Raw genomic sequence first — 26,112 nt, 5'->3', positions numbered from 1 at the left:
AAGCTGTAATAGCTAACAGCTACATCATTTAAATGTGAAGAGAGGGAAAGCAGCTCTAACTTGGAAGGGTTGTCCTATGGAAGAGAGATTATCATTCATTTTTGGCACTAGAGGGTAGACATAGGAGGAATGGGTATAAAGTTCAGAGATTCAGATTTATACTTGAGAGATGCAAAAAAACTTCCTAGCAGTTAGGGCAATCTGAAAGTGAATTTGATTGTTTCAGGTGATGTGGGTTCTCCCTTTCCAGGTTTCTTCAAGCAAGGATTATTGAGGATTATAATATATGTATATATATATATACATATATATGTGTATACATAAAATTGTATAATATAATACACATATATAAGGATTACCTCTTAAAAGGGATTCTTTTTCACTTTTCCTATATAATAAAATGTCTCTAAAGTCATTGGATTCCTTGGATCCTCTTTTTACATTATTACTTGATGATTCTTTGTTCATTCAAACCAGAGTTGATTTTGGGCATAAATGTCTCCTTAAAGACATGGGGCATAAGGCATTGAGGGGAGTGGGTTGTCTTCAGATGCAAATATATAATAATAGAAATGCATATGCAAAAACAATGATCACAAAAGAAATATATTTATTTTTAAAAGTATATTTCAGTATAAAAAAGGGGGAAAGATAAAAATGCAAACTTGCTTTTTAACCACTGTTCAGTGTTAAAATCAAAACATAAAAAGCTATTAACTAGTAAAAACAAATGTGCACACACAGGCCAGCACAATATTCTAAAGCTAGAATAAAACAAGAGTTTAAAAAAAAACCCTGAGTAAAGAAAAACACAGACCCTGGGCTGAAATAGTAGGCGGCCTGTGTGAGAGGTGAGTGGTGCACAGTACATCTTATTCAATAAGTTTAAAAGACTCCGGAGGCACCTAGTCAGGGTCAGGACACACATAAAGGGGGGATAGAAAATACAAATCCTGATAGAATGCTCAGAGGGGCTGATTCTGTTCTGCAAATTTTATTTGAAAGAGCTAGAGGGGAGGAGTCCTAGGATCCCTGGACTTTGACAGATGAAAAAATAATAAATTGAAATGTTTATTTTAATGCAATTAAAGGGCTCCAAATTTTCCACAGCAGAGGAGCAAAAAAGGCATTGAAAGGGACAGAGGTAGGCTTGAGAAATCTAGAAACAGAGAGGCAAGAGCAGCAAAAACGATTTCTGCTCTTTGGCAGGTGTCAAGTAGGATGGAGAATAAAAGGACCAGGACTTGCTGCCCAGCCAGCTTCATGCTCCATCTTCAACAACTTCAACCAGGAAATGAGACGCGTCTCACTAGCTCATTTAGTCTAGGCAAAGGAATCTTAGGACTGCATTCCAAAACTGTGTTGAGGTCGTTATTGTTATTTTTGGTCTCATATGGGTTCCTACTTCGTCTTTTTGGTCAAAATCATTTATGAAACATGTTGTAGTGGAAGAAGACATCTTGGAATTAGAATACCTGGGTTCATATCATTGCTCTGAAACATCTTAGGAAATGACTTAAGATTTCTGGGCCTTTAATTTTCTTATCTGTAAAAGGGGACAAAAATCTCATACTACGCAGCTAACAAATATTTTGTGAAGCAATATAGAACTATGTTGTTTTAATAGTAATTCCTTTTATATTCAACCTCTCTGTATACATGTTTATACACATATGTATATGTATACTTGCATATATATGTATATATGTATGTATATACACATATGCTACCATTCCTGTGAGCAAATTCCAAATTTCCTACTCAAATATAGTCAACTACTTTGCAACTTATAGACTTGCTAGGGGCATTAGTAGTAGTAGTAGTAGTAGTAGTAGTAGTAGTAGTAGTAGTAGTAGTAGTAGTAGTAATAGTAGTAGTAGCAGTAGTGGTGGTAGTAGTAATGGTAGTAGTGGTAGCAGCAGCTGCATCAGCAGCAATAATAGTAGTAGCACTGATGTATTAAGTGATTTGCTCAGGTTCACACAGCCATTATGGTTCTGGGACCACTACACCATGACTATGTGCTTTATTGCAAATGTAGATAATCTCCAGCTAAACAAATGTTCCATTTGGGAACTATCAACTGCATGGTTTGAACCTTCACATACCTGATCACAGAGGAGGAGCCTGGATGACCTTTTGAACTCCTCTGAAGGGGCACAGGATTCTTAATGACTAAGGGATCTGAAAAGTGCTGTCTACCAGGGCCTCCCTCTCTAAGTAAACAATGAAAATCCATTGACTTGATTTTAGTGATCATTGGGTCCAATCGCCACATTTTATAGATATTTACAGTTGCAGGCCTTGTTTTGAACCAGAAAAGTTCATCTTTGTGCCCTCTGCCTCTCTTGTCTTCTTCTGTGTTCCACATCCCTTTTAGAACCACTGATTTCATGAGGTTTTTCTGTTTCTCAGATTGCCCTTTACTTAAGATGGTGTCCTTGACCCAGATTCTTGACTGTTTACCCATCATATTTTGTTCCTTTAGGGCCCTTTGAATTCATTACAGCTAGTCTGAGAAAGTAGTTCGAGTTCTGGTGGTTAGCCTCTCAGGTGAAATTTGCATTTTAATGGGACTCATAATGCCTTAGCCACAGAGAGCCTTTAATGTGGGAGTTCAAGGTATAAGTCAGTCAGTCAACAAGCAAGTGCTAGATACTAGTAACTGCTGGGGACAGGAAGAAGGAGAAACTGGTCTAAAGGAGCTCAAAGTCCAGTGGGAAAATCCTTTGGGGTAGGAGTTCTTTTCATCAACATTCCAATACCATTTCCTAAGAGACTCTGGGCTCTGGTTATTTGTGGGCTTGCTAATTAGGTTTAAAATATCAAGAGGGGGAGAGGGAGAGGTTTTTGAGGTGATGTAGCATTCCTTTGATTTGAATTCTGCCTGAAATTATGAAATTCGGTATTTATTCATTCATTTCTCCATTTATTTAGTGTTTGATTTGAATCTTGAAATATTTGGCTTTGTTATTATAGACACAATTTTGTCATTCTTTCCCTGGGTTCTTCTCCTCATTGCCAATGTACTTCATATACCTAAGGCGCTATTTCTTCAGTCACATTATTTTTCTCCAGTCTTTTGCTCCTCACAGAGCAGCTGGGATGGACCCAGTTATGGAGCCTGGGAGTTGAGAAATATGTAGTGAGTCGCGATGACAGCTCCAGCCACAATCCTAAGAGGGGTTCTCCCAAAGTAGGCCTGTTAGAACAGAAGAAAAGTGCCCACAGGCACATTCTCTAATTTGAACTGACACCAGGAAAGGGGGAGGCAGTTCTCACATTAACATGGTCCCTTCTGCTCGTGGACACATTACCAATTTTATAGCCAATTGGAAAAAAAAAAGTGACTTGAGAGACTAACTTGAGAAAAAGTTTTAAAGTGAAATGATTGATAATAACTGGGAATATGAAATGCTTAAGTATTTTGGCTACCTCACAGTTTATACAAAATATAGCCACTAAAGCTGGAAGTGTACGTCTTGGTAAGGAATAATGCCTCTACAAGCTAATTTTGAAACTGGTTAATAAATCTACTTACTGCCATATAATTTTTTTTTCCTATTTTTCCTTTCCTCTTCGGACTTTCCATCAAAGTAAAACACTTCCTTGTGAGTTTGTCATGTTGCCTGTAAGGAACATTTTTACATATTTATTTTTTTAAGAGTTGATGAAAGCCACTTTTCATAATGGACAGACTCGAGTTTGTAAAAGAGAAACAAAGATTATCGCGATTTTTCTTTCTAATATCATGTAACTCTTATCAGCAACTCGAGGAAAGGATGTGTAAATGGTGTGACAAAAGAATGGAACAAGACCTTCATCTTCCATGTAGACATGGGGTCACAGATGTAGAATTGGAATGGACCTTAGAAGATCATAGATTTTAATCTGTAAGGGACCTTAAAGACCATATTCCAACCCCCTCGTTTTTTAGATGAGGAAACTGAGGTGAAATCACACAGGTAGTGAATGGCAGAGTCCAATTCTTCCTACTTCAAATTCAGTTTCTTTTCCAATTTCTTTTTTTTTTTCCAATTCAGCATGCTTCATCCCTCTGAGAGTTGTAGAAGTTATGTGAGCTAAGGTCTTCCTTCAGATGCTGGTGAGCTTGGAAAATAGGGAAAAGAATGCCAAGATTCATAGTTCATGCATTGATTCATGCAGTCACAATAGGTCTTCCAAGAGAAAATGGAAGTTTCGATCTTGGCTCTGACAGTTATTATATTTGTGACGTAAGTGACGAATCACTTAACTGCTGCACACCTCAGTTTCCATATCTATAAGATATTGAAATAGAAGATCTCTAAGGTCCCTTCTAGCACTAAATCTATGAGACTCCCAAAATATGTTCTAGTCCTCTTGTATACTAAATAATAAAGTTTTAGTATTTCATTTTCACCATTTTCTATTTATTCTTTACGAAGAGTGTTGAGATCCTGAGCTGGAAGGAGCCATAGAGATTATTGTTCATTTAAATAGATTTCCCAATGTATCATTCCCCCCTCCCCACCCACAGAACTATTCCTTGTAGCAAAGAATAAAAAAGAGAAGAAAACAGTTTAGCAAAACTAATCAACATATAGGAAAAGCCTAATATTATATTCAGCATTGTAAACCTATAATATCTCTCTCTGCATCTAGATACACACAAACACAGATGGCTACACATGAATGGGGTGAGAGGACTTCTCAGATCTCTTCTTAGGGGTCAAACTTGCTCCTTATAGTTTAGTAGCACTTTTACATAGTTACATTTGCATAGTTTTTGACAATATATATACACACATAGGGCATTGTATATAATACAAACATGTATATTGTATATATGTCATATTGTTATGCATATATGTACTATATGTTTTAGATACATGCATTTACACATAAACACATGTCTATATGTTATAGACAGAAAGATAGATACATTTAGTTTTTATGGTTCTGCCCAGTTCATTTTGTGTCTGTTTTTATGTCTCTTCCTATTCTCTATTATCATCATCTTCATTATTACTTACAACTAAATGATAATCCATTACATTCACGTACCACATTTTGTTCAACCCAACAATCAATAGACACTCATTTTTTCCCAATTCTTTGCTACTACAAAAAGTTTTCTATAAATATATTTGTGTATAGAGGCCTTTTTTTGTCATCCCTCCTTGGGACATGTGTCTAGCAGTAGGATCTCTGGTTTAAAGGCATGGACTTTGAAGTCATTTTCCTTGAAGGTTGAATTCCACTTATTGGTCTCTACAATCCTTTCTAGTTCTGATAATTCTAACTCCTTGATCCTATGATTCCAAACTGCATTTCCATGAACACTATATTAACATGCACAATTCCCATAGAGCTTTCAGTATTGCCTAATCCTATCTCTTTCCTGAATTCGGCTCAAAATGATTTAATTTAAATTTCTTTGATTAGCGATTTTGAGAATAATTTCATATGTTTGTTAATAGTTTGCATTTTTCCTTTTGAAGACTATCCATTAGCCACTTATCTATTGGGGAATGCCTTGTTGTTAAGCATTTCTACCAGCTCCCAGTATATCTTGAATATAGGTGATAAAGGACAGAGCTCAGATTTAAGGGGCAGCATGGTACCATGTAAAGTGCTGGCACTGGAATCACATGACCTGGTTTCAACCTGGAGTTAGGGAGACTCAACTTCAAATTCTACCTTTGATATTTATTAGCTATGGGGTCATGGACATATAATTTCTTATCACTTTTTCCCCCAGAGCCTGAGTTTCCTAATCTGTAAAATTAAAGTTTGGAATAAATGTACTCTGAAATCCCTTCCAGCTCTGTCTATGATCTTGACTCCCAGATTAAGAGGTATGACTTTAATCAAGTCATTTAATCTATCTGTGTGTGTGCATGTGTGTGTATGTGTGTGTGTGTGTATGTGTGAGTCCGTGTAGCCGAAATTTCTACTGATTTGGCCAAGAACATGAGGGTAAAATGTTCTTGGATGCCCAGAACACAGTCCTCTCTTCATTTTCAATTCACCTTTGTAGTTGATAATTGTAATCTCATTATATTATCTGGGGGCTTCACTAGAGACAGATCATTTTTCTATTTGGCCACATGTCAGATAAAAAGATTTTGAATGAGGAAAAAAAGACTCAGCTGATCCATCTTTGAGTTTCCAAAGTTGATATTGAAAGAGACCTCATGCCTAAAAGGTTCTTCCTTTTTCCTTCCATTTTCTTGAAATACCTGGTTTCCCTTAAGCTTCAGTTCAAGCACCATCTTCGGTGCAAGTGTCCTGCTACTCCAACTACAAGTGTTCTCCTGTTCAAGTTTACTTTATATCTGCATTATATGTGTTTATATGTAGCTAAATATGTACAAAGAGTGTAAGCTTTTTGAGGACAGGGAGTCTCTGTATTTTGATTTTTCTTTGTATCCTCAATGCTTAGTATAGTGCCTGGCATACAGTAAGTGTTGAATAGATACTTATTAATTATTGACTGTGTGATGTCTGTATTGTCTCAAGCTATGGAATGTAAACTTCAGGGAGACAGGACTTTTTCACTTTTGTCTTTTTACCCTATAGTAAGTACTTAACAAATGCTCGATTAACTGTTTGTATAATTCCAATTTTCAAAACATTGAACAAATACTAGAGGCTTACTAGCTACTAAATTTGGTTCTTGGCATTATGGCCCTACACACAGTAAACGCTAGATTGATTAACTGTTTGCACAGTTTCAGTTATCAAACATTGAACAAATGTTGGTGGTTTACTAACTACTGAATGTGGTTGATGACATTTGGGGACATACACTCATTAGATGAACTCTTACATTCCCTTCTACTTCTGAAATGCTTTGCTAAGCAGAAAAAATGGTCCCTCTCCTTAGGCTTACACTCCAGGTTGGGGGGTGGGGGATAAAGCCTAGACATAGTCAAAGACGGTTTATAAAAGTAGGGAGTTTCTAACAAGTGCCAAATGAGGGCAGAGAAAGGAAATGCTATAGAAATCAGAGGCGAGCAGAGATTACTAGGTTCAGTAACAGCTTCCTAGAATAAATTCAGCCTTTGGTAGGAATGAAATCATTGAGAACATGAAGGCGGGGCAAGGAGGGCATCTACAAATGGAGGTGAACAACATTAGCAAAGCAGCAAAAATATAATTCATGATACATGTTGGGGCGGTGAGGAGAACAATGCACTTGGAACAGATTCTTTGTATACAGAGTGATGATATACACACACATACATGCATACATACATGTAGTATGTATATACTCATGTGTGTATTGTGTGTGTCTATCCACACACCTATGCACATGCACACACATGTATACACGTACATATATACATCCATAGCACACATGCGTGTATGTGTATGTGCATATACATATGTGTGTAATACACACACACACCTTAAGTGCCAGTTATAAGTTCTTTGTTTTAACAAATAAAGCAGATAAGTCCTAGAAAAATTCCTGGTGTACAACCTGGTTCTCTGGTTGGCCAGTTAGAAGTAAAAATCACTTTGTGGTATGATGGAAAGAGTTGAAGACAGACGACTTCAGTTTGAATCTCAGCTCTGCTGCATACTTATTTAAATGGCATTGAGCAAGTCATTTCTCTTTTCTGAGCTTTAGTTTCCTCTGCAATAATATTCTGGGGTTTGGCAAAATCATCTCTGAGGTTGCTCCAACATATGATGCTAGGAATCATCAGCTGTGTCCATAAGGTTTTGCAATAGGCACAGATGTGGACAGATGTGGACTATTGGGCTGGATCAGACTAAAATGAGATTCTGTATAGCAGAAAGAGAGAGAAGTAACTCTAGGAGGCTCACGGAGAATCTTCAGTCAGGCATATGTAAATGAAAGTTGTGATGTATGCCTACCCAACCATAAAACAGCCTGTAGTCCTCCTAAGGAACTGTGCATATAATCACACAACTTGGAAAACCTAAATAATTGAGGTAAGAGAAAGATAGCTGACCAAACCATACTCTCGTGGGTTCCCAAATGGTGTGCAGTGAGAAAGGTGGGGGTGTGTGCCTCATGGTAAACTTGAGCTTGGCTGCAGGTGTTTTAGTTTATCACAGAGAGGAAATGACTTTTTTTACACCTAATTTAATCTGAAGCTATTCACAGTTTAAAATGCTCAGTAACGGTGACCTTTTTTAATGACTAACACGTTGCAGGTGGTCCAGTTGCAGGCCAGTGGTTAATGTTTGCTATCAGAGAGAGAGAGAGAGAGAGAGGGAAAGAGGGAGAGAGAGAAAGAGCACTCCAGGCCTATTGTCTTCCCTTTGCAGCATTCAGACAACAGCTGCTTCCATGCCCTGCTGCCATGAAAGACCTGCTCAAAAGTTTTGATCAGTTTTTTCCCACAGCGAAGTGGCTGCTCTCTTGTTTCTTTACCTCAGATGGTAAAGCCAATTCCAGGGCAACAAATCGAACCACTCGCAAATACTGGTCATCCAAACGGGCTGAATTGTCTAACAAAGTCTTGATTGTGTTTCCCTGTCTAGCCACAAGACTGTTCTGTATGGTGTTTAATCGTTGAGGATGTGCTAGGACATAGTCTGGAAGGCATGCTTTGTCAGGCATGACAAAACTCCTGTGCAATCAGCTAACTTACTGTAATAGTTTAGGGGCTCTCTCTACTGTTCTGCACTGGGCAGTATATTGGATGAGTGGGTTTTTGTAATAATATCAAGAGTTGATATTTCTGTATGGCTTTACAGTTTGCCAAGCCACTACCTTGAAACCAGCCTTGGGGGGCAGAATGGCAGGAACAACTATTCTTCATTTTACAGACAAGGAAACAAACTCAGAGAATTGAAGTTACTTGCCCAAGGTCACCTAGCCAATAAGTAGGATCATATCATCATTAATACAGAGCTGAAAGGCTCATTGGAGGCCAACTAATTCCATTTTACAGATGAGAAAATTGAGGTCTGTGAAGGATTACTGACTTAACAAGGGTTACACAGTAAACATCAAAGTTAAAATTTGAACTCAAATCCTCAGACCCTTGAATTAGAGCCTCCACTGCATCACTCCATATAATAGATTTAGAGCTATGAGAGGTCATAAATATAATCTAGTCAAATTCCCTCTTATTACTAATGATGAAACTGAGGCCCAGAGAAATTATGCTATTTGCTTAATGTCACATTCTGGAGTCAGGTTTCCAACCCAATTCTTCCAACTTCCAGTCAAGCATTTTCCCATCATACAAATCATCTCCCACTCCACTCCAGAGCCTCCCAAACTTAGTTAGTCTGCCATCTCCCAATCCACCCCGCCAAAAAAAGTCAGGGTATTTTAGATATTCGATCCTTTAAAGATGCTGAAACCAGGAATCATAGCTTACAACATCTTTCCCGTTAATCTTCAATTTTATTGTTGTTTTAGTTGCTTTAGCTCTTCCATTTATAAGGTGTTTCACATTGCCAGTCTCAGCAAGTGGTGTGGTGTGGTTTGTAAATGGTGTGGATAAAAAAAAAATTAAAAAAGACCCAACCGCTGTATCATACCACACCTTTTCAGGGAAGCTCTGCAATAGAGTGTCAGCAAGTATCATTTTATGTCTACAACTGGGGAAGCAGATGCATTATTCAGTGTCCTGAATCACACAGCAAGCCACTCACTGGGGGCGGGTAGAGAACACTTGACTTTATACTATTCAACCTTTTTATAGCTCTAAAGTGACTTTCATTGTTTTTAGTCTCTTCCTTCCCTCTCTTAATTCTACTCCTCACTCCCATCCTGCCCTTAAAGTGGCACATAACCTTCAATGGAAGGAAATGGAAAAACCAAGGGGAAAAAATTATCTGAGAGGCCAATGTGAAGAATTTGTAGCTAAGCTAGCACTGCAGTGTCACCACTAGCCTACTATCCTTTTATACAGGCTATTCTTGCCCCTCCCTGCCTGTTTGCAAGGAAGATGTCACATTCACGAGGTCAATGAGAATGAATTTCCTGTTAATTTAAGTCATACGTATTGTACAGTAATTCTGGAAAATAATTTGGCTCAGACAGATCTTGATTTTTCACCCCTTAATACCTCGGGGCCTTCATTTTGGTCGTTGTGGGTACTTCCTTCATCGATTCTATAGATGGCATCTCTTTTCACTTAGTATGTGTGTGATCTCTCTGAATTTTCATGGACAAAATAGTCATCTGTAAACTCACCCTAGGCAACTCTTCTAATAGCTGATACACAGTTTGTTGCCAAGACTATATTCAAAACTTTTCCTGCTTGGTAAGACCTGCCTTTGCTTTTGAGAACATAGGGTCTCCTTCATGAATTATGGAGGATTCTTACTAGGATTTCCCTGGAGGTAGCTTGACCCTAAGACTTTCTTTTAAAAAATGCTTACTGATGCCAACACACAATTGTAAACGTTGGGTTCAAGAGTAGGAACCAGTACCCAATCTTAGCTGCTAGTATAATGCCTGGCACATGGTAAGCACTATGTAAATATTAGCTATTATTTTTATTGTTACAATCTTTATTATTATTTTATGTCTTGTATCTCTGATGTGAGTCTTTTTAGCCGTTCTGTGCTGTGTCAGGTAGTTAGGACTCAGAACTTCGGTAAGGACTCAGGGCAGAGGGAATGCATTAAAACAAAGACTTTCTTTGACTTACTACTAAAGAAAACTACAGAAAATGTGGGAAGGGAACAGAGCTCTTTCTAGAGGGGCTTTTTCAAGAGTTCTAATGAGGCACCAGTGGGTATTAAGGAGTACACGCAACCACCAGCTCTTTTACACACAGCTAAGTATTGACATCCATGGGAGTTGTTTGAAAAGACTAGCCATGATATATGAGATCGTACCCTTTATATACAGCCCACACTTCTGTACTTTATGTACAGCCTAGTCATCTCAGTGCCACTAAGCAGCCTCTTTGCCTTCCCTTTCCTGACCACCCTGCAGTCTGATACCCCAAATGCATTGTTATGGGAACACTTTGGATTCTGTAATCTACATTTACAATTCTGCATATCTGGCATATTGGTATGAAACAGAAATCCTAAAACAGTGAAAGGCTCATTGTGGACTTACAAACCCCAATGTAGATTTAGATCAGCTTTCCTTGGAAGACCTATCAGACCTAAGGAGTTTTAGCCAGGTAGCATAGTTTGATAGAGTTCTAGACTTGGAATCAGGAAGACCAGAGTTCAAATCCTACATTAGATACTTACTAGCTGGGTATCCCTAGGAGAGTCACTTAATTACTCTCAACTTACCTTTCCTCATTGGTAAAATGGGGATATTAACAGTACCCACACGACATGGTTGTAAAGATAAAATGGGGAAATATATGTAAGCACTTTGGAAAGCTTGAATTGATACACAAATATTGGCTATTGCTATTGCTATTTCAGGTTGTCAAGAATTCTGAAGGTTTACACTAAGAAATATCACACCTTTCAACGTATTTATACCTTTGTCTGTATTTTCTATCAATGACATTGAGGATGATTTTGTAGGATCTACTTAGGGTCTTCTCAGAAAGCATTCTTTGTTAGCACAAATTTCCAAAAATAATAGTGGCTATTATTTAAGCGTTTACAAATAAAGAGACTCCTAGTAACATTTGAATTTTTTCTCCCATCCTAACACATCGTGTGCTAGAAAACTTTCTTTCTGAGCGAGGCTAAGTGCAGTTAAAGTTGGTACTTATATTAATGTGAGTACTTTATTGTCCTGAAATTAAAGCTTTTGAAGTTTCTTCCTTTCAGAGACAAAAAGGAAAGTCTACAGTTGACATCAAAGAGGAGACATTCGCCTGACTAGTTATTATGGTAGCTTAATGTGACTCAATATCCACTCCAGTTACAAGCTGCCTTTACTTTTCTTTAACATGTGCTTATTTTGATCAACACCTTTAGAAAAAAAAAGTAACTGCTAGTGCCCAACTACCTATAAAATTCTCACTGAATTCTTTTTGGCTGTTGTTGTTGTGAATCAAAATACTCTCTTAATAATGTATTCTGCCATATATGATTGCTGGGTTCCTCCCCCCCCCCCTTTAAAAGAAAACATTTAATTACTATACGAAAGTTGTAACTGTTAGCTGTGAGTTACCAGATGTGGAACCAGACACAAGGGTGAGATTTTACAATTTCAGCACAGCTGCTTAGGACCAAATCTGGTTTAGGACACCGTCGATGGATTTAAAAACATTACATTTATATTAAAAATAGCAGGGAATCATATGCAGTCCAGCTGAAGGTCTTCTTGGAAAACTTGTTAAAGCAGAAAATAGAGTCCCTCCAATCAAAGTTCAAAAACAGCCTTTATGCATCGGTGAATGACATGCACTGTCACCCTCCCACCCCTAAAACATGCTAACACAAATATATATGCTCAGGCCTCTGTCCTGCTTCTAAATTAAACTCCCAGCAGTTCATGTTATTTGTATGTTATATGGACAGAGCAACAGAATGCAACACCTTGAAATTCAACTATATTTTTTTACTTGTTTTAAAACCTCAAGGCACCACAATGATGAACAGAGGTTTTAGTTTTTGCTTTTTTCCCTTTTAAATTTAATTTTTCATTTTCTCTTCCACAAGTATTCAATTTTCTTTTCCATTTAGGAGAACGTTTTCTTACAGATAGTCTGACTTATAAAAAAACCTTTTTTTTTCTTTTCCATTTCATTCTTGAATATGCAGTCATACTAGGCCTAATTGTTGCTATGCTCAGCAGAGCGTGGAGAGCAGCACTGGGCAGCTGAAATAACTGTGTGTGCCTTTTGTACACTGACCCCTGCACCCAACACATAAGAGGAGGAGGACTGAGTCTATATATATATATTTATACTAATATTTTAACTAGAGCTCCACAAGTTTGCAGAAATGTATCATGTGAAAAAAGCTTTCCTTCCCCTTAAAGGGAAAGGAAAGAGGGTGGGGAGAAGAGAACATTAAACCCTCTTTGAGCCTATAAACCCGAGAAACGTTTGATGTATTGCTACTTTAAAATTGGACTGTTTGAATCATTTTAAAGTGGTAGGTCTTAGGTTACTACCCTTCTTTTTCTAGCCAAAATCTTCTCTTCTACTTCTGCCTATGGGAGAAGCAATTATTTAAAATGTACTTAATTTCTCTCTCATTTTGGAGCATCTTTGTTCTCATTCAACAAGTAATTCCCTTAGAAAATCCAAACACAAAACATGAGGACAGTAACTGAGATTTCAAAATCTCTATCCTTTATGGACAGGATGGGCTACTTCATGAGTTCCTTCTATCTTTAACTTTATGTACAAATTGAGAATATCTCAACTAACATTTTCCCCACAATCTATGTCTCATATTCACCAATTCTTGACCTATTCCTCCTATGCTCTTTTGCAAAGATGGATGTTGAGAATTCTTTCTTTTCCTTCAGTTCTAGACTCTGAACAGCCACCTCCTATCCTAGTACCCCAGTCATCAGGGAACAGATTTTACCTGAATGTTATGGAAAATGTAGTTAAAATTTGTGCTTTCCAAAGTTAGGATATACCCCTTATGCAGGTTATAATTCTGTCTTTTCCTGGGGATCTTCAAACAGAAATTGTTGACGAGAATGAACTCTTGAAGGGATGGAGATTGGGCTGGATAACCTTTGAAGGCTGTTCCAACTCTGGATACTTTGTAAGTGATTTCTCCTTCTGAAATTTTATAAGATTTGCTGAATGTACACTGATATATTTTGCCACTTACACATAAAATCATCAAATATTAAACCTGGAAGAGACCACATTTTTATTATACTTATTCTTTCTCCTTAAGGAAATGCCAACCTCCTTTGAGAGAATGGGCTGGATCTCTGTATCACTTAGGTCCAAGCTTGTTAGGATAAATGCAGCCAACTCCCAATAAATGCTTTTCATGTTTATCAAGGAAAGGTGAGACACTACCTTGCTTTTCTTTGCCTGATTTCAACATCAGCCTTTGAAACGTGCTAATTTGGCAAGCGGAAGAGAGGCAGAAAAAGACAAAGGGGGAAAGATGTGCCTTGTTCATAGTAAGATCATATGGTCCAGCACTAACCTGTATTGCATATATTAGCTTACATTTTGCCTTATATGTGAACTGATAATACTGAGGCAGATCTCTGACTTATTCGCAGTATAATTATGTGTGTATATACATATATACACATATATATGTATGTATAGATATATGTGTATATGTATAGAATTTTAGGGAGTCAGGGTAAGTGCTTACACAAAGAGGTTAAGTGACTTGCCCAGGGTCACACAACTAATGTGGGTCAGAGGCAAGACTTGAGTTTAGCTCTTCTTAATATCTTGGCCTTCTTTGTCAACTCATTGTAGCATATCATTTCCCTTGGATCACAGATTTAGTGTTGAAAGAGACTGCAGTGGTTATGTACTCCAACACCTTCATTTTACACATGAAGAACCTGAGACCCAGAACTTAGCTGACTGCCTTGAAATCACTGAGCATCGAATGAAACTGGGATTTGAACTCAGGTCTAAAACTCCTCTTCATCATGTTGCCTCAGGCACTTATTATGTTTGCATTTGTGTATGTGTATGTGAAAGAGAGAGAGAGAGAGAGAAAGACAGACAGACAGACAGAGACAGAGATGAAGAGAAACAGAAAAAGAGAGAGGGAAACAGAAAGATAGAGATAAAGAGACAGAGACACACTCAGAGACACAAATACAGACAGAGACAGAGAGAAAGAGAAGAGGGAGAGGCAGAGAGATACAGGTGGGGGAAGAGGGAGAGAGGCAGGAACAGAGTCAGAGATAGAACATAAAAGTGCATTTTTCATGGTGAAGGCTATTGGTCTGGGGCCTCCCTCCTTGGCCACGTACCCCACACCCTATTAAAGACCTTGGCCAATTGCCCTGGGAAAGTAATAATCTCTGTTCCTTATACCACTGTTTCAGTTGGTTTACAAAAGTAGTACTCCTGCATTTCCCTCCTCTAGTCCTAAAGTTTCTCTAACTAATATTGTAAATATTTTCTCCAATCACAACTCCTCCTCTGGGGACTTGGCCATGTGTATGAGTGGAGAAGGTTGGGGGGAGGTGAGCAGCAGAGAGGGGAAATGTAGATGTGAAGTAATGGCTTTCTGCTGGTCTTCTCCCTCCTCCTCCCTCATTCACCTGTGCTCTCAGATGCATTTGATCGATTATTTGAAGTACACTGCAGTAGCCGGCCAGGGAGATGGTGCCCAAGCTGACCAGCTCCAGTCTGGCAAAGACACACACTGAGAGCCTCCATTAGGCAGGGCCTCACTACACATTCCATCTGGGGATGCTGGCGACAGCACTAACCCACCAGAGAGAAGCTCAAGTGCTTTGTAAATGTCATTAGAGCTGGGAGGCTGGTTTCACAAGCATGGTGTGGGCATGTTTTGTTCAGAGAGCCTCCCTCCACCTTCCCTCCCACAGGGAATGCTCTTTGTTGGCTCTGGCAGCTTGACTTCATGCTCCCTCCTTATCCCTTCCCCACACCCTCACCTTGCAGGTCTCTGGTTTGTCTCATCTGCTCTTTCTACAGTCTTTTAGGGACCCATGGGTTCCTATAGCCAGCTCCCTGTTGTGAGGTTTTGGGGGAAAATTCCTGTTAATCATGAGTAATAGGAAGTGTAAAATCTGAAGGAGACTGGGAATGAGCTTTAAATTTAATTCAAGGGACATACATTTACCACCTGCTATATGCAGGCCCTATTATATGTTGTGGGAGATTAAAAATTGAATAAGATAAGATGATAGCTTACATTTATATAGTGTTTAAGGCAGAGGTGAGGAATCTGAGACTTCCAGGCCACATGTGGCCCTCTAGGTCCTCAAGTACAGCCCTTTGACGGAACCCAAACTTCACAGAACAAATCCCCTTAATAAAAGAACTTGTTCTGTAAAATCTGGACTCAGTCAAAAGGCTGCCCCCAAGGACCTAGAACTTTAAACCTTAAACTTTAAGGTTTACAAAGTATTTTCTTCATAACAACTCCATGAGACTCCTTTAAAAAAGAGTGAAGTAGAAATTCAGAGAAGCTGAGGGACCTTCTTAGTCTCACAAAGTTACTGAGGAGTTGAGTTAAGATTGTATCCCTTTCTCTATGGTGGTGCTGCCACCACAACCCTGCCATCAATAACTTCAAAGCCTAATACAGAAGATAAGACAAAACTGCAAACAGCTATGATTCTAAAAATTAGAACATGCTGTGGATGGACTTTTTATTTTTCAAAAGCAGTGGCTGGTTTACTAAGGGTGATATAGGATAATTCCAGTTGAAGTAGGCTTTCTTGTCTGAATTACTCATAGTGAGTACCCTCTCTCTTTCTTACGTTATAGACATTTAAAACTTTGGCCTTCCTAATTCTCTGAATATTAAAAAATCTTATTAACTCAAGATTCTAGAGTCTTTTGGAGCAAATTCTGATGACAATCCCAGTGAAGGGGATCCTTGCTGAAGGCCTTCAAGCAGAGGTTGTTTGATGAGAATGAACTCTTGAAGAGATGGACGTTGGGCTAGATAATATTTGAAGTCTGTTCCAACTCTGGACACTTTGTAAGTGATTTCTTCTGAAATTTTGTAAGATTTGCTGAATGTACATTGGTATATTTTGCCACTTACACATAAAATCATCAAATATTAAACCTGGAAGAGACTACATTTTTATTATACTTATTCTGTCTCCTTAAGGAAATGCCAGTCTCCTTTGAGAGAATGGGCTGGATCTCTGTATCACTTAGGTCCAAGCTCATTAGGCTATATGCAGCCAACTCCCAATAAATGCTTTTCACGTTTATCAAGGAAAGGTGAGACACTACCTTGCTTTTCTTTGCCTGATTTCAAAATCAGTCTTTGAAACGTGCTGATTTGGCAAGGGGAAGAGAGGCAGAAAAAGACAAAGGAGGAAAGATGCGCCTTGTTCATAGTAAGATCATATGGTCCAGCACTAACCTGTATTGCATACATTAATTTACATTTTGCCTTATGTGCAAACTGACAATACTGAGGCAGATCTCTGACTTATTTGCAATATAATTATGTGTGTATGTATACATATATCCACATATATATGTATGTATAGATACATGTGTATATGTATAAAATTTTAGAACATTCCATCCTGATATTTTCATGTTGATGTTGCATGAACATTTCGAGCTGAATTTTGTCTCCTCCTAAATCTTGAATTAAAAATAGCCAGCCTTTCCCCTGGCCTTGACAGTAATAAAAATAGTGAGCAAGTCTGTTCTACCTATTTGATTTTATATAATGAAGGTATTGGCAGCTCAATGGTCCAGTGGATAATGTGTCTGACCTGGAGTCAGGAAGAATCATCTTCTTGAGTTCAAATCTTATCTCAGACACTTAATAGCTTGTATGGCCCTGGGCAAGTCACTTAACCCTGTTTTCCTCAGTTTCCTCATCTGTAAAATGAGTTGGAGAAGCAAATGACAAAACATTTCAGTATCTTTTCCAAGAAAACCCTAAATCAAGTCATGAAGAGTCATCTATGACTGAAATAACCAAACACCAGCAACAACAGATGAATGTGTATTGTCTTTAGTTGCTCTATTGCTCTGAAATTTTATACCATGGACCCCATTTTTATTTTTCTTTGACCTTTAACCTTGACCTTATGCTTCTCTGGGCCTCAGTTTCCTCATCTGTAAAATGAGGAGGTTGGATTTACAACATCATCCCTAAGATCCTTTCTGGTTCTAAAATCTATAATTCTAGTTAAAAAAAAAAATAAAGCAGGGAAAGAAAGCTTGATAGGAGCATTACTGAGGAGCCCGAGGCTTTTGTGGATGACTTTCTCTTTTCCTCACATGCACACCCCTTTTCTTCCTTTCTTCCTTTTCCCCTTTTCTCTCCGATATCTCATTCTTTTTCATTTTTTTCAACTTCCTCCCTTATCTCTATTCAGACTCTTCCTTTCTCTCCTCCTCTTCTTTTCTTCTGCAGCTCTGGCCCCCTTTCCTCTCTTTCCATCTTTTCCTCTATTTCCTCCATTCTCTCATTTTATTTCTCTTTCCTTTCTTTTATTTTCCCTGCTCTCTCTCTTCTTTCTCTCCCCTTCCATTGCTCTTCTTCTCTCTCCTTTCTATCCTCCCCTTCTTTCATTTCTTTCTCTCCCTCTCCTCTCCTTCCCCCCCTTACTCTACCCCTTCCCATCTCTGTACCTCCACATACTCCTTCTCCTTCCCAAGTGAACATTACTGGACCCTGCTTGTGGCATCAGGACGAAAGAATTTTCTGACTCCTGGGATAGAATAAAGGGATATTCATTACGAATATCTTTACCATACCCCCAAAGCTCCCAACGACACAGCCTCTGCCATTCAGGCACTTAATCACTGCCTGTATTAAGAAGGCATGTTCCTCTCATGACACTCTTTGCAAAGAAATGATTGATGGCAGGGGAAGTTTAAGTGAAGTGGAACTGCGTCTCCATTTTACAGAACAAGCCTCTCAGAGCTCTTAACTAGCTTTAGATTCAGTGTACTCCACTTCCCCTTTCCCCCAATATTTGGGAAGGAATTACTGAAAGGGTATTAATTATTGCTGAACCGGATGCCTGAGAAGGAGGTGGCTCTAAACTCAGAAGTGGTTGCCAAGATGAATGGAGGAAATGTTATAAAAACTGACCACTCACCAGCTGGGTCTTTTATCAACATTGGGTTAATCTGCTGCCTGGGGAGTAACTCCCCAGAATCCAGATCCCTTGTTCCTTTGCTTCTCTCACTTAAGTTAAATCAACAAATATATATTAAGGACTATGTGCTGAGTCCTGTGTTAGTTATTACGGAGCGCGTAAGCATTCAAGTCAGCATTTGAACTCATGCCTTCCTGACATGTATAGGGCGAGGAAAGAGGGGAGAAGATGTTCAGCATAGGGACATGATGGGAAAGTCCAAAATCAGCGTAGCTGGGGATAAATGGGGAGAAGACTATGCTAAAGTTCTTCTTTAAATAGAGGCGCTGGAGCCCATGATCCTGCCCTCTAGTCAAAGGGCCTCATGAATTCAAACTTCACAGAACAAATCCCCTTAATAAAGACTTGAACTCAGTCAGAAGGCCACCCAAGAACCTCGAAGTCCACATGTGGCCTCGGCGCTGGTGGATCTGAGAAGCAGAGGGTACCGAGGAAATATGATGACCAAGCAGATTCAATCATGGGGCAGAATGAGATTTTCTAAGGTGAATTTCCTGGGAAAAGAGCATATGATAGGGTGATCCAAAGAAGACCAAAAACATTAGATCTAGTGGCAAGATAGTAAGTAGCACTGGTTCTCATTGTCTCAGAGGTAGCAACAACCTCAGTGATCATTTGACCTTCACACTTTTCTCCATTTGACAATCCTGTACTGCCTCTCTTGGACAATGGATGGAAATGCACATAACTTCCACAGGAAGTAGAGGACTCATCTTACACCTATGCAAAACCTTGCAAAGCAATCTGAGCAATCAAAAATTTGGCAGTTGGTAAGGTAGCCATGGCTACAATCCTGGGTAAAATCTGTTTATCTCCCTATATTTGTGTAATTGCAGATGTTTGTCCAAGGTATTGTTTTCTTAGGTGTTTTTTTTTTTTTGGGGGGGGGGGGGGTGTTGTTTGGGTTTTTTTGGTAATCATTCCAGAGTTTTGTTTGGCTAGAAGTTCTATAACAAATTCCTCCATGATCACAGAAGGTCCTTTTAGGAAGAACAGAGGCTAAACTGATGTTCTCCCAAGGCAAGGCTGTCAAGTGCTTTGCATATGTAAATATTGCTTAAAATATTCAAACCATTGAGCTTTGTAAGTTTTACTAAACTTCACTAAGGTGACTATGCAGCCCTCTTCAGACCTCTTGAGTGATTTATCAATTGCTGAAATATGTCCCCGTAGCTACTCTTTTGTCCTTGGAAAGTAAGACTTTCGAAGGTAAAGATGTAAACAAATAGCAAACAAAGCCAAAAGCATAAATGTTACATTCTGTATATCACAATGTGGCATCTGTCACTAGGGTCTGCACTGTAAGGACAGTTTTACAAAAGTAGGATAGGCTTAAAGTAAGTCATTTTTGTTGCTATCGCTTAATCATTTGTCATGTCAAGTTTTTTGTGACTATCTTCAGGTTTTTCTTGGTAAAGATGCAAAGAAATTAGAATGGTTTGCCATTTATTCTTTCAACTCATTTTATAGATGAGGAAACTAAGGCAAATAGGACTAAGTGACTTGCCAGGGGTCACACAGCTAGTAGGTACCCAAGACCAGATTTGAACTAAGGAAGAGGAGTCTTCCTGACTCCAGGTCTAGCACTCTAGATCCATTACACCACCTAGCTACCCTATATTAAGTCATATTTTTAGCAGTTCATTTCAACCAGTATTTATTAAGAGCTGACCTTGCTACAGGGCCAGCACTGGATACTAGAGACCCAAGGGTGAAAACTCAGCATAGTCCCTGACTTTAAGGATTGTGCACTCTTTCAGAAGGAGTATCAAATGTACATAAATAAAAAGCATGTGATAGGAGCAACAGAGAGACCCAGGGAGTAACTAGGAAAACCGATATAAAGAGAGACCATTCTTCTCTGTCAGGAATCAGGGAAGGTTTCATAGACAAGATGGCACAGTCTTTGGCTCTGACTTGATGTAATGGGGACTGGATCCAAACTCTGGGAAATGAAGGGTTCTGCCACCTACTACTACTACTACTACTACTACTACTACTACTACTACTACTACTACTACTGCTGCTGCTGGTGCTGCTGCTACTACTACTACTACTACTACTACTACTACTACTACTACTACTACTACTACTACTACTACTACTATTACACTTACTATTTGGACTTGTGGAAGTCCCTTAACTTCTTTGGGCTTCAGTTTCCTCATCTGTAAGATGAGATTTTTGGATTAGAGAACCATTAAATTCCCTTCTAACTCTAAATCCTATGGTTCTATAATGTCTAAAAGGATTTCAGTAGGTAATAGTGAATAGAGAACATGTCCCAGACCTGCATAAATTCAAAGGAACATAGAGTGCAAGATGAGATGGGGAGAGAGATTAGTATTCCAACTTGTTTGGATTGTATTCTCTCACCTAGAGTACCAGCTGTAAAAAAAGGATTTCATTTTATAAGATACCTCATTAAAACTGAAAGGGACTTAAGAAAGCATAAAGTCCCATTCCTCCATATTATTGTTAATGACACTGGGACTGAGAAGAAAAGTGTCTTTCCTAAGGTCATATGCTGTTCATCCTTCATTTTCAGAGGACCAATGACATCATAGGGAATGTCTTGACTTGTGCTTGAATTGGATTTGTGAGGCAAAATTGAACAAAGTTGTCAGTCTTGCTCTCTCTCACAAAGTTACTTAAGTCTAGTTGCAAGGGAAAAGTCAGGATGACTGGCAATGGCCCCAGGATGTTGTGGATGACCTTAGCATCTTTGTTGCCTGACCAGTCTCTAAGCTCTCCACAGAACCTGCTTCAGACACCTTCATGGTCATTTGAACGAATTGTGCTCATCCACCCATTCCACTGGGGTAAATCTTTACATACTTGGAGTGGACATCACTGATGACTTTGAGCCCCACCAGATATCCTCCACCTGGTTTTAGCCAGTTTGATACGGTTTTCTGAAGTGTGGCATGTGCTATAATTTTTTGCAGCCACAGGTGAGAGCTGGATAACCTTACTTTGCACATCCTGCCCCCACCTCCCCCCCACCCCAGGATTAACACCCTTTTCAGGAATGCTCATCCACTATTGGTGTGCACTAAGATCATTTAGCAAATTAATGATAAAGTCAAAAGTAGAACACAGATCTCCTGTCTCCCAGACCAGAGTTTGGTTCACTATGCACACTGCCTCTTTGTAAGAAAATAAAACAGAATTAAAGATAGTTTGTGACTGACTGTGAAAATTATTCCTCTCTTCTGTTTTCCTTTCCTCTCTTCTTCTCTTTTTTCCTCTTCTTTCTTCTCTTTTTTTCTCTTCTTTTCTCCTCTTTTGCCCTCTTCTCTTTCCCCCTCCAACATTCCTAAGTGACCTCCTGCAAGAATTTGCACTCATCCCCTTGGTCTCATTCTCTTCTTATTGGAGCCATTTGAAAGGAAGAGTTAGGAGATTCTTATAGCGTTAGAGTTGGAGAATTTTAGATATCAATGGTTCTATACTACTCCCTCCATTTTGCAGATGAGGAAATTGAGGTCCAAACACATTACGCAATAAGCAACTGACCTAGAATGTAAACCTACATGTTATGCCTGCGAATCCTGTACTCTTTGACATCCCAATTCAGCTAGACCTACTCTAGTCCTTGATATTGATCATTCAAACCTCTCCTACCCATAGAATATGATCTCTTTGAGGGTAAGAACTGATTTATTTTAGTCTTTTTCTCTTTAGTGCCTGGCACATAATTGGTGCTTAATAAGTGCTTATTGAATTAAATTGAATGCTCTGTGAACTCCCTCCTCACTCCCTCAACTATCACCTTACCCTCCCCCATCCCCAGACATACAATAAATTAAGGCCAAGGAATATAGATTGTATTGTAGACTCCAAGTACAAGTATAGCCTTACCTTAACCTTACCTTCAGGACCACCCACTCCCCCACCCCCCCCCCACCAAAGTCAGCAAGAAGTTCCCAATTCACCCTTCTTAAACAAGCAAATGATAAGGTTGTTCGCATCCTACTTCTCTTATTCAAGGCAATTTAAAATTTCACACTTATAATGAATGACTTATACTCTGTTCCATAAAATCATTTACTGTATTAGAGTCTATTAGCTAGCCTGAAATCATGACCCTCATTTAGCAGTTATGGACTGTGGCAACATTTAATCCATAAGAGTTGATTTGTATACCATTTATGATCTGAACCAGATCCTTTAATGTCAAAAATCATAGCTATCAGAGTGAATTATGATCCATTAAGAAAGCAAGATCAGCAGTCTTTGATATGTGTGCCTTGTGAGGGAATGCCTGCTCACAGATTTCCTGGAGAATAGGTTGAGTTTTGCCCAGGAGTTCAGGACCTTGTTGGAACTTGGTCAGTGTTAAATGGGTGGATCATTAATAAGTAAAAAATTGTTAGGGAGAAGATGTTAATAATTAACAGAATGAAGCGGGTTGTGTAGATAGCAGTATAGTCATTGAATGTATCTTAGGGCAGGCTCATCTGGCTTTGAACCTGCATCAGCTTATTCAGACTCTGAAATTCCTTGGAGCTGAGAACAAAAGTGGGGCATTTTAGTCAAGAAGGGACAGTGGCCAGAAAACTATGGGTGAGGGAAGAGCAAGGCTTTCTCAAGCTTAACAATCCCATGAATAGATCATATAAAATGCTGCCTTCAAAAGCAGTGGCCAGCTACCTTTGAAAGCACAAATATTTAGGGCTCTAACCTAGGGCTATTTAGTTGGGGGTCAACTGCTGCTGGATCAAAGGGCTCATGAATAACAAAAACCGAGAAATGATTGAATGCTTTTACTTCCCCTCAAGAGCTAAAGCCACCAAATGTTGTTTAAAAGTAGTCAGTGGAGTGAAAAGAAGGCTGAATTAGAGTAGTCAGAGGATTGGGTTCAAATTCTGACTCTGTTAATATCTGTATTTAATCTCCCTAGACATCAGTTTCCTCCACTGTAAAAGAAAATGGGTGGACTACATTACCATGAAGATTCATTCTCTTTCCAGGTCTATAATCCAGCAAATCGTAAGCCTCTTCCCATGAGAAATCTGAACTCTATAAACATTCTCATTTTTGCTTCCCATGACAATCAACAATTTAGAAAATTGCAGTGGCTCTTTACAACCACCAGGGGCTTCAGCATGAGTGACTTGGAAATTGGCAGGTGGTTTTTTCCCTTTCTTTTTGAAAATTCTCTATTCTTCCTTACAGAAGTAAATGAAGGGAATTATATGACCTTCATTATTTTCTGTTTTTCATCCCCATAATATGGCATATTCTATCAAATTGTATTAAAGATATATGACAGCAGGAGTAGACAGTGACAGAAAGAATGTCTCTCTCCTTGTAAAAGAACTACATTTCATTCAATACACTGGAATGAAAGACATGTTTAAGGCATTCTTACTATGAACCACTCATTGGGCAATTTTTTTCCTTTTTCTTTCTTTTTTTCTTTTCATTTTCTTTTTTTCTTTTTTTTGAGCATCTAAGCTGGGAAAGTCAGAATGCTCTGACTTAGTATGGTTTGATGTCATTGTTGTTAGAATTGAAATGTATCCCCAAAAGAGAGTCTCTCTGCCCATGACATTTCAGGACTCAGTAATCCTCTCCCAGATGAAAAACTTTCTCCCTTTGCCAAGTTTGTCCCAGAAGGAGTGTTTTACTCTGACATTATATAAACTCTCAAAATAGACTTTGAAACTGAACTTCCCATTGGGTCTGTCCTTGTGGTATGGCTCCTTAGATGGTATTATAGAAGATGCCAAGCTCTCCCCTACCATTTAACATGAGTTTGCAGTAAAGCAAACCCCAGTTTGTTTCTAATCATGGCATCTACCTTGGCATTAATGAGTGGAAGGGGTGTCAGGGGCTGTAATTGTAAATTAATCGTCAGCATTTGTGTTCACTGGGGAGCTCAAGATTCTTTCAATTGCAAAGTTGAAAGAAGCATCATATAGGATTTTATACTGACAAAAAAATTAGAAAGTAAGTCTCAGAGAGAATTTCTCATAGAGACATGCAGTGTCAGGGATAAAAGAAACAACATTTTGGAAAAGCATTCAATCTATATTTAGAGCTAGAAGGGATCTCAGAGGCTATCTAGCCCAACTCTCTCATTTGACAAATGAGGCAACTGAGGCCCATGGGTGTTAGATGTGACTTCCTTAAGGTCAAATAGATAATAAATAGTGGAGGTGTAATCTGAACCCAAGAACTCTGACTTCAGCTGAAAAAGGTCTTGGGAGGGATGATAAGAAGAGAGGTCTTTCCTGTCCCCCTTAGTATATCAGAGGACAGCCCCTAAAAAAAAATGTGAAATTCAGGGACCTTGAGGAAACATTATGGCAGCCAATCTTGTACCTAAAATAACTCTTAGGAGATCATATAACCCACCCCCCAGACTGTGAATAAAATGTTATTGGACTTTAGGTCTCTATCCTAAGCTACTTCATATATCCATAAGAAATCTAATGTATTTGATGAGTGTTTATTAATTGCCAACACTATGAAAGATGAAGGTCCTGGTAATACAAAAATGAGAGGAGGAGGGAGGGAGAGATAGAGGAAGAGAGAGAACTTGCTGCCTTCAAGTATCTCAGTGAACATAGATATGAGGTTGGAGGAGTCAATGGCTATAATATTCCCCATCCCCATCACTGAATGGGAACACTTATTACAAAAATACCAGAAATGGCCAACCCAATGTCTCTTCTAATAATAAGAAGAATTCAGATTTGCAAAGTTTACAAAAACATCGTTTCACAAAAATCCTGCTAGATAGGCAATAATGTTGACCTTGATCTAGTCTGGTGCTTTTAAGGTTTACAAAGTGCTTTTGTGTACACAGTCTCATTTGCACATGTGATTTCATTTGATCTTCATGGTAACTTGATTTTGATAAGAATGACAAGTATTATTATTCCCATTTTACAAGTAAAGCAGTAGAAGCTTCAAGAAGTTGAGTGACTTGCTAATACTCCCAGAGTATCAAAGGCAAGATTTGAACCCAGATTTCTCCTGATAACAACTCTCAAGTACTCATCACTAAATCATGCTTTTTTATTTGGGAGAGGGAGTCATTCTCTTAATACAAATCTAAATTAAGTTATATTATTCTCATTTTAAAGGGTCCAGAAAAGTTAAGGGACTTTGCTACAGCCAGAAAGTGTCAGACTTGAACTCAAATCTTTTGACTACGAATCTAGTGCTCTTTATAATACACATCCTGCCTTTCATCCTGAATTTTTCTGTGCAACTGTAAGGAAAACATCATGGGTGCAGGAAATGGATCCATGAATCCAGAGCCCCCAGTTAGAAGAGTTTGGCCTAGATTAGACTGCTCCTATGTAGAAACAAGCACAGCTGTGCTTTAGGCCCCAAAGTAGTCTTGGTGCACCTATCTACATGCTATGCACATTCCAGATGTTGTCTGATGCAGGGTA

Source organism: Notamacropus eugenii, chromosome 1 (genome assembly GCF_028372415.1).
Source record: "Notamacropus eugenii isolate mMacEug1 chromosome 1, mMacEug1.pri_v2, whole genome shotgun sequence".
NCBI classification, from domain to species: Eukaryota; Metazoa; Chordata; class Mammalia; order Diprotodontia; family Macropodidae; genus Notamacropus; species Notamacropus eugenii.
The sequence above is the reverse complement of the archived record's forward strand: the minus strand, read 5'-3'. Positions refer to the sequence as shown.